Raw genomic sequence first — 9,940 nt, 5'->3', positions numbered from 1 at the left:
TATAAGGCGTAGTAACAGCAGTAAGGATACACACATCACTAGCAGCAGGCTCTATATAAGGCGTAGTAACAGCAGTAAGGATACACACATCACCTACAGCAGTAACAGCATTAAGGATACACACATCACTAGCAGCAGGCTCTATATAAGGCGCAGTAACAGCAGTAAGGATACACACTTCACTAGCAGCAGGCTCTATATACGGCGCAGTAACAGCATTAAGGATATACACATCACTAGCAGCAGGCTCTATATACGGCGCAGTAACAGCATTAAGGATATACATACCACTAGCCGTGCTATGATGAAATGGGACAAGACTGCAGGGTAAGATCATTACTGGTTGCCATTCAGTGCCATATAGGGCATAGTTCAAGTGCTTTTTACTCTTGTGATTGAAAAAACAGCCGCATCCTATCACTTCACAGAAGAAAATGAACATGTATGAAGTGATTTGTCTCACACTTACCATGTGTTTAATGTTGTTTTTATTGATAGGACCAGATTACTCTGCTGGTACCGCTGTGCTAAGACAAGCAGCGGCTGTTATGGACTTTAGCAGAATGAGCACAAAAAAACATCATCATAAGATACAAATAAGTTAAATGGTTATCTAGACAAAAAAACAAACAGTTTCAGCAAGACAATTTTCACTAATGTTTGAAACATTTATTTGACCTGTTGAGTGAGAGCGATCTGTGACGTCCGGCTGATTCTCACTTACACAGATTTATAATCTGGACTTGTAATCCTGTATGTACATTGAGCACAGTCCCTGTTATGACAGTCATGCAAGACCGTAAAAAAATAATATCACATTAGCCTGCCTTAAATGAAAATACTGACATTTACAAGAGCGGAGCGCATGCCGCGCTCTGCTAGGGGGGGAAAAGATGGCAGGGTTATAAAATAAAGGATAAATCTTGGCAAATAAAGTGAGTTCTTGATTGCAGTATTTTTCTGGGTTTTATACCCATTCTTCCTCGTCAGTGTTTGACCAGATTCTTTAGAATTAACATACGGGGACAAATTAAACTGGAGCCCATAAACATGCATCCCCATATATGACCTTGGGTTACATGTAGCAATGGCACAGTCCGTCTGTCTCCTACTAGATTGCACAAATAATACGCCATAACACAGATGGCGGCAACAGGAAGATTATGTCCCATGTTACTGGGAGGGGTTAAGAAAGATGTCGGTGTAAGCAACAGTAAACATGTCGACTCCTTGGTTTCCCCTCTTTGCGGCAGATATTTCCCGCTTTGCAGTCTCTCCTGCCAAAACCGCTTTAGGTTTTCTCGTCCCTCTCTGTTTTCCTCCTTGTTATATTTCGAGGTTTGATCTTTAAAGACAGTTCCCACAGAGCCTCCTCGGCCAGGTGGTCGCTGAAGTCGTTGAAAAAGGAGATGATTTCATCGTTCCGTCATATATCATAATGTCTGAAGCAGAAAACAAACCAGCAATGAGTAATGTTATATCCTAATGAGGATCACAGCAATCACAAGTTTGCTAACTTTAAGATTGTGCCTACGACATACAATAATAATGTTTTCCAATCCTGACCCTACAGCTATATAATCCTCACATATGCAGCATATAGCCCTCCGGTGTGTGCACAGCAGATCACATGATAAGTCCCCCATGCAAAGAATTTACATACTCTCTCAAGGGTTGGGGACAAACAATGTATTATTATGACATCTATTTAGCACAAATGCCAGTCATGGACCCTAATCACCTTGTAAAGCAGGCAAGAGATGTGCTAAAATCAGGATCATGCTATGAAATATCGTAGCATATACATTTGGAGAGGGAGAATGCAAGCGATGTGATAACATATAAGTAGATGCCAGACACAGCAACAAGCAGATGATAAGCGCACACGTGCTCCTTTACATCTACTATGGCGTCTGCAAATCCTGGTACCTTAAAAGGTACAGTAGTGTTTTCTCAAGGACCTTTTTGATGGGTGCACCACTCGGCTGCTTTTACGGACCACCCAGCTAAAATTTGAGCCAATATTAAAAGGGACAGGAAATCCCCAAAGGCTCTTTCATGATTTGGTAGAACATACAATGTTAAACAACTTTCCAATTTACTTCTATTATCAAATGTGTTTCGTTCTCTTGGTTTCCATTGTTGAAGGAGCAGCCTTGCACTACTGGCAGCTAGCTGAACATATCTAGTTAGCCAATCACAAGAGACAAATGTGTGCAGGCACCAATCAGCAGCAGCTCCCACTAGTATGGGATATGTGGGTATTCTTTTTAAACAAGGGATACTAAGAGAACGAAGCACATTTGAAAATAGAAGTAAATTTAAAAGTGTATTAAAATGACCGGCTCTATCTAAAGCATGCAAGTTTAATTTGGACTTTCCTATCCCTTTAAGCTAAAAACATAAATGATGCTTACCAGATACCAGAGTCCACAGCTGCATTCATTTCTTGTGGGAATACTGAACCTGGCCACCAGGAGGAGGCAAAGACACCCCAGCCAAAGGCTTAAATACATCCCCCAGTCATTCTGCCGAGGGAACAAGGAACAGTAGGAGAAATATCAGGGTGTAAAAGGTGCAAGAAAAAACAAGATAAAATTAAGGGTCGCCCATCGGAGAACACGGGCGAACACTGCATTCATTACTTGTGGGAAAATTATACCCAAGCTACAGAGGACACTGAATGCTAACGGGAGGGCAAAAAAAGAGAGGCGGCCCCCATCTGAGGGCACCACAGCCTGCAAAAACCCATTCTGCCGAAGGCTGCTTCAACAGAAGCAAAGGAAAAAGAATGCAAGGAGGACCAAGCAGATCCATAGAGATCTCATGCCAGAGACCTAAGATAATGTCACTGCTCTCAAACTGAGCCGTTAACCTCTGAGGAGGTTAGAGTCCCGCTGTCTCCTATGTCAAGCGGAAGACACTCCTCAAAAAAAATAAGGACAATGCCTTCAGACCCTTGCACTTCCCAGATACAAATATTCAACAGAGAAATCTGTCTAATCTTATGTAACCTGAAAAAGACATCAAGATATGATTCCCTAAAAAGGGAAAACCCTTTTCCTTCTAGAGAAGGAATAAGACATAACAAATAAACAACCACAATCTCTCGATTGAAGTCACAAATAGACACAACCTCGGGAAAAAAAACCTAACCAGGCTTGTAGAACAGCCTTAATAAAGATGAAACTCCAATAAGGCGTATGTATTGCAAAGTTGGAACACAGAGACTATGGCACGTAGAGCAATCTACAGATGGAATAGATAATTGAAGATAAAATTCAAAGACCACCTCTTGCACAGGTGCAAAAGTAGCCTGATGCAACCCCTAAAAAATAAGATCTAAGTTCCAAGAAGGAGCATCAGATTGACTCACCGGCCTGCACGCAGTCAGAGCCCTAGCAAAAAAAATGAACGCCCGGAAGCTCAATGAGCCTCTAGAGCAGAAGAAACAAACAGAGCCCAGAAACTGTCCCAACAAGTAACAATCTAGGAAGGCTCTTCTCCAGATCATCCTGGAGGAAAAAAGAGAACCCTGGCAGGTCAGAGTGCCAGGATGAATCCTGCTCTTCCCGAAAAAAGGGGTCCTCTACACCTAAGATAGATGACGAGGAACAAGCTACGCGCTGAAGGAGAGGACTGTAAACTCTCAGAAAAAACCCTCTCTCGGATAAGGCAAAGCGACCTCTCACAGACCGCCTCAGAAGAATAAGATTCAATGACACAAAGGGGCCTTGATCCAGCAGATCCCTGCAACAAGGTAACTCCCATGGAGTGAAGCCCAGAAACCGCGATACGATCTCGCGGACACAAACGGAGCAATCAGTCTCACTGACGCCTACTCCTGAAGGATCGAGCCAACACTTGGGAAAGAGTGATATGGCAGAAGAAAAAGGGTTGAATTGGCCTTCCAAAGCACCACTAAGGATCCAGTAGCTCTGTCTGAGAATCCCTGAACCATGACCCATTAATGGGTAACCTGGGATAGGTACAGACGTCCTGAATTTCTAGATCGTCGTCTCCATTCAGATACAAACATCCGAAACCTTTGGATTGAGACCTTATCTGTAGATCTAGGGAATGATTTAAGGAACATTCATCCCTGAAGATCACACTCAGAGAGTGGATTGCTGACAACGAGCAGTAGTGGGCCTCCGACAAACACCAAACTCAAGATACTACCCTCTACTCAGTAGAATCGCTTCTTCTCAGAAAGAGATCTAAGCCACTGAAAGAAAAAAGGCTGACTAGAATCCATACACTGGGACGAACCCAGAAGACCATCCCCTCAAAGCAAAACGCAAGCCTCAGGAACCATAAGAATAATCGGGAGGGCATCTCCTGAATCCACGGTCCCCCATAATACATGCTCTCCCTAACTGACAGGCTAGCGACTTAAGTCAAACACCGCCCCGGGAGAGCTAAGAGAAATGTCCCTCAGGACAGGCAGATCTGGACAAAACACCGGAGAACGTTCCCACAACCGGTATTCCAGGGAAATCTGATAAGACAGATTTAAAACAGCACCATGCATATGTTTCGGCCCTGGCTGAGATGAGACCTGTCAAAGGAAAGAAACCCAAGAAGGGCCCCAGGACAAAAGCATCACCCTCCCCCACAGAGTCAGCGAAGGCCTGAAGGGGGACTGAAGGGGGACTGGAGGGCACAACCCGATGAAGTAAACTCTAACTTCACAAGATCTAAGGAAAAATCTTCCTGTCTGAAAGGACCAAATTAGCATCCAGGGATCCACCCTGGCACCTTCCCAGAGAACTCTGGTCTAGATCCATCTCTGAGAATCAAAGAAGACAGATGAAGATCCCTAAAGGTCTTCTAACAGACGATGGTAAGTAAACCAGAATCGCCAAGACCAGGGAGCAACAGATAAATCTGGAATCCGGATACTGCTAAAATAAATCCCCAGATCCCCCCAAAAAACCCTAGTATCAGAAACAAGGTTTACTGGAAGAGAAGGTCTGTAAGAACCGGATCTTACACAGAAAGAATGAAAAAGGAAAGATATCCTTTTCAACAGTGATTATGCATAATTTCCGTACAAAAAGGAAGAGAGAACTTTATATCCCCCAAAAAGAGACATAATAAGCTCTGCTTAAAGGGACACTGAACCCAAATTTTTTTCTTTCATGATTCAGATAGAGCATGACATTTTAATCAACTTTCTAATTTACACCTAGTATCAATTTTTTCATTCTCTTGCTATCTTTATTTTAAAAACAGGAATGTAAATCTTAGCAGCCAGCCCATTTTAGGTTCAGCACCATGGATAGCGCTTGCTTATTGGAGACTTGCATTTACCCACCAATAAGCAAGCATAACCCAGGTTCTCAACTAAAAATGGGCCGGCTCCTATGCATCACATTCATACTTTTTAAATAAAGATAGCAAGAGAACGAAGAATAATTGATAATAGGAGTAAATTAGAAAGTTGCTTAAAATGTCATGCTCTGTCTGAATCATGAAAGAAAAAAATTGGGTTTAGTGTCCCTTTAAGTACCATAGAACCCAAATAGGATGGGAGACCCCTCCCTTATTTGGACTATGAAACAACAATGAAATGAAAATATTCTCACACTGCGATAGGTATGGGGACAATGTCACCCGAAAAGCTTCCCTCTCTCTGCCAAAAGACAAAATCAAGAGAAGAAAAACTGCCCAGAAAGGCAGGATGTGAAGGCTAGCTCCGGCCTCTAGGACCCCCGGATCCGATATGATCCCCGGGATAACAAGAAATAACTCCTTCTCTCGAGTAGGAGGAAAGGGTAGACTTAACCGACATATCTGTCAGAGCAACTCAAGGACTAAACAGAAAATTCTGAAGTTCCAACTTATGCTAGAAGACTGAAAATAATTCAAAATCAAGAAGTATAAGCTCCATGGCTTAAATCTGTCTCGAAAATATTGAGGGAACCATCACCTCGAACTGAAAATCGAAATGCTTCCACAGGAAGTCTCCAGAAATTGCGACAACCGAAGTCATCAGGATGTAGTATCCCATATGACAAAACATCTTCCTAAAAAGAGTTTCTACAACAACCCAGAGCTCTAAACAAAAAAACTATCCTGAAACGAGATAGAAAAGGAAAATAGGCAAGTGATAGCAAAGAAGGAATGTGAAAAACAGGTCTTGCCTGTCATACGACACAAACCCCCCTATAGAGCTCGGAACTGGGATTCTAAATAAAATAAAAAATAGATATAGAGACGAGAAGGAATAGGATCTCCATCCCTCTCCACTGGTCTAATCAAGATCGCTATCTGATTTAGAGGACTGAGATTCGACTGACGGATCAGTATTCGGAATCTCTGACATCGCCGAAACTTCTCTCACAAGCAAGCGCAGGCGTGCCATTCTAAATCTAAATGCTAAATCCTCTTCAGTCAGAGGAATCAAATCAGCAGACTCTGACCCTGGAGGTCCTACCTCTGAAGGCTGAAAGGAAACCGCATCCCCAGATAACTGATCGGATACAATCGTCAATTTACACAACGGTCCCTGGGCAGGAGTACATGGATTAACCCTTTGCTTGCACGTAGCAGGAAGAGGCAAAATCGCTAAGGCCGTAGAGATGGCCATGCAAAACTGTGCAGTAACATCTGGTGGAAAAAAGCCCCCTTCAGGCAAAGGAGCAGCGGTACCCGGGGAAACTGCATGTGTAGGAACAGAAGATTCTAGGGAACACACCTCACGGGACGAGGAATCCTCAGAGGCGGACGGCTCAGTGATCTCAACATTGGTTGATGAGAACACCCTGTTGCAGCATACGGAACATAATTGAGAGGGCTGGACTACCCGGACCTACTCACAATATACACAGGTATTAAATTCTGTATTAGAGGGATCCCCCCCCTCTAAATTATCAGAATCCTCCATAACTTGTTTAATTTAAATTATAGAAAAAACAACTGGCACCTTATACCCCCAATTGCTGGGGCACTCACCACCTCCTATGACTGAGACAGATAAGAGAAACTCACTCCTCATTGCAGACGCTCGGTCAGGAATAGGAAATGGAAAGAAAAAAAAAAACCTTACCAATCCCGGTCACACGGTGCGTCATGCTCTCAAATGTGAATAATAAAATAAAAAATAACCTGTAACGTTCCGTATCAGCCTATGAGTCCAAAAGTCTCCTACACATAAAGCAGCCGAAATCACATAACAAATATGATTAAAAACCCCACTGTTCAATAATCGCCCTCAGGGGATATTAACCCTTGATTCCATAAAGATAAAAGGAGTCCCACTGTGACCCTGTCTTCTATCGTTAACATACAGTATGTCTAAAAAAGGAAACGATCTTACTGGAATCTATACTGTGGAACAGAAAACACGGTCCTTCAAGTTTGACAGACTGTAGCATAGCTTCTGACATGGACTTGAGTGAAGAAAAGCAGGCAGTGAAACTCGTCAACGCTAATTGCTTTATATGAGTCTGGATGGTTTCGCAGAAAGACTCTCCCTGCATCTCCAGACTCTAACTTTCATCAATGCTCTCACTGAGAGGCTGACAAGACTACTTAAAACTCCAGTCCGATTTCAAAGGGTAGATACCCTTCCTAAGGAACTACTCTTCTGACACTTCTCTGCCAACCTCCTGTGATGAAAGGCAAAGAATGACTGGGGGATGAGGAAAGTGGGGGAGGTATTTAAGCCTTTGGGGTGTCTTTGCCTCCTCCGGGTGGCCAGGTTCAGTATTCCCACAAGTAATGAATGCAGCTGTGGACTCTCCCTGTATTAAAGCCATTAAAATGTTTATTGCACAAATGATCATTAAATAAATGTATGTTAAATTATGCAATTAATTTGTGCTTTGGATAGCATAAAATGTTATAATATTGTAAACTATTACACTGCCCCCACCTGGCTACTTTATCCCGCCACCTGGCTACTTTATAGGCTACTTTATGCCGTCACCTGGCTACTTTATGCCGCCACCTGGCTACTTTATGCCGCCACCTGGCTACTTTATCCCGCCACCTAGCTACTTTATGCCGCCACCTGGCTACTTTATAGGCTACTTTATGCTGCCACCTGGCTACTTTATAGGCTACTTTATACCACCACCTGGCTACTTTATGCCGCCACCTGGCTACTTTATGCCGCCACCTGGCTACTTTATGCCGCCACCTGGCTACTTTATAGGCTACTTTATGCCACCGACTGACTTTTTCTGTGGATAACACTGGACAGCAAAGTAAAAATAAAACTTTATGATTCAGAGAATGCAATTTCATACAACTTTACAATTCACTTCTATTATCCAATTTTTTGTTCTCTTGGTTATCCTTTGTTGAAACTTCTTAGGATGGCCATGTGCCTTTAGCAGTCTATGGTAGCAGTGTATGAAGCAATGTTAACTGCTGCCATAGACTGCTAATGACACTGCCCTTAGGAACCTACCGAGATTTATTCTTCAACAAAGGATGCCAAAAGGGCACAGCAAATTTGAAAATAAAAGTGAAACATTGTATAAAATGCAATGCATTCCTATCTTAAAAGTACAATTTTGACTTTACTGTCCCTTTAAACATCTGATATACAGGACACAGGGAACTAAAATAATACGTTCCCTTGTATAAAAGGAAGTCTTCTGTATGACATCACTTTTTATGTCGCTTTATAAATCTTTGCTAATTACCTTGCCCATCATCAAAGACAGATACAAACTATACTTTGTTGCTGCACTTAAAGGGACAGTGAAGTCATAGACATTCATGATTTTGACAGAGCATAGAATTTTAATGAATTTTCCAATTTACTTCTATTATTTAATTTGCTTCCTTTTCTTGTTATCCTTTGCTGAAAGGTTTATCTAGGTCAGCTCAGAAGCAGCAAAGAACCTAGGTTCTAGCTGCTGATTGGTGGGTGCATATATATATATATACCGAGTGTCATTGGCTCTCCCATGCATTCAGTTAGAAACCAGTAGTGCATTGCTGCTCCAACAACAAATTATACCAAGAGAATGAAACAAATTAGATAATAGAAGTAAATTAGAAAGTGATCTACCTAAATCATAAAAGAATAATTTAAAGTTCATGTTCCTTTAAACCCTAACAGAACGGACCAGGATAAGCTAAAATAAACAGAAATCTAATGGCAAATTACACGCAGAATATAAATTACAGACGAGTTGCAATACTTACACCTGCTGGAAACGCCTCATGCTGTCCAAAATGTTAAACTGTTGCCAGCGCTTGGAGAAGTTAACTTTACCATCAATGTGGTCTGGATTTCCAAGATGTACAAAGGTGAGGTCCTGTAGAATAAGACCCCTGTAACAGCGAGAGAAGGGCTAGCATTAAAGCATGTTGCAGGGTAACAAGGTGACGTATACACACACGCTGACCGGAGAAAGCCAACAAACACTGTGCTGTAAACAAGCATGCACGCTGACTGTATAAAGACACACACTGTGCTGTAATCACACACACAGACTGTATAAAGTCACTTACACACTGTGCTGTAATCACACACACAGACTGTATAAAGTCACTTACACACTGTGCTGTAATCACACACACAGACTGTATAAAGTCACTTACACACTGTGCTGTAATCACACACACAGACTGTATAAAGTCACTTACACACTGTGCTGTAATCACACACACACACACACACACAGACTGTATAAAGTCACTTACACACTGTGCTGTAATCACACACACAGACTGTATAAAGTCACTTACACACTGTGCTGTAATCACACACACAGACTGTATAAAGTCACTTACACACTGTGCTGTAATCACACACACAGACTGTATAAAGTCACTTACACACTGTGCTGTAATCACACACACACACACACACACACAGACTGTATAAAGTCACTTACACACTGTGCTGTAATCACACACACACACAGACTGTATAAAGTTACTTACACACTGTGCTGTAATCACACACACACAC

The 9,940-nt window shown here is 42.2% G+C and overlaps 1 long non-coding RNA gene across 1 annotated transcript; it reads right to left on the bottom strand.

Moving 5' to 3' along the window:
• Positions 1–471: 471 nt before the first annotated feature.
• LOC128643113 (uncharacterized) lies at positions 472–9,303 on the bottom strand. The gene is made up of 2 exons (XR_008399773.1): positions 9,169–9,303; positions 472–1,442 (listed from the first exon to the last, which is right to left on the bottom strand). It is a non-coding gene; the product is annotated as an uncharacterized LOC128643113 (long non-coding RNA).
• Between the last annotated feature and the right edge of the window lie 637 nt (positions 9,304–9,940).

This window comes from Bombina bombina, chromosome 12 (assembly GCF_027579735.1).
Source record: "Bombina bombina isolate aBomBom1 chromosome 12, aBomBom1.pri, whole genome shotgun sequence".
NCBI lineage: Eukaryota > Metazoa > Chordata > Amphibia > Anura > Bombinatoridae > Bombina > Bombina bombina.
The sequence above is the reverse complement of the archived record's forward strand: the minus strand, read 5'-3'. Positions and strand labels throughout refer to the sequence as shown.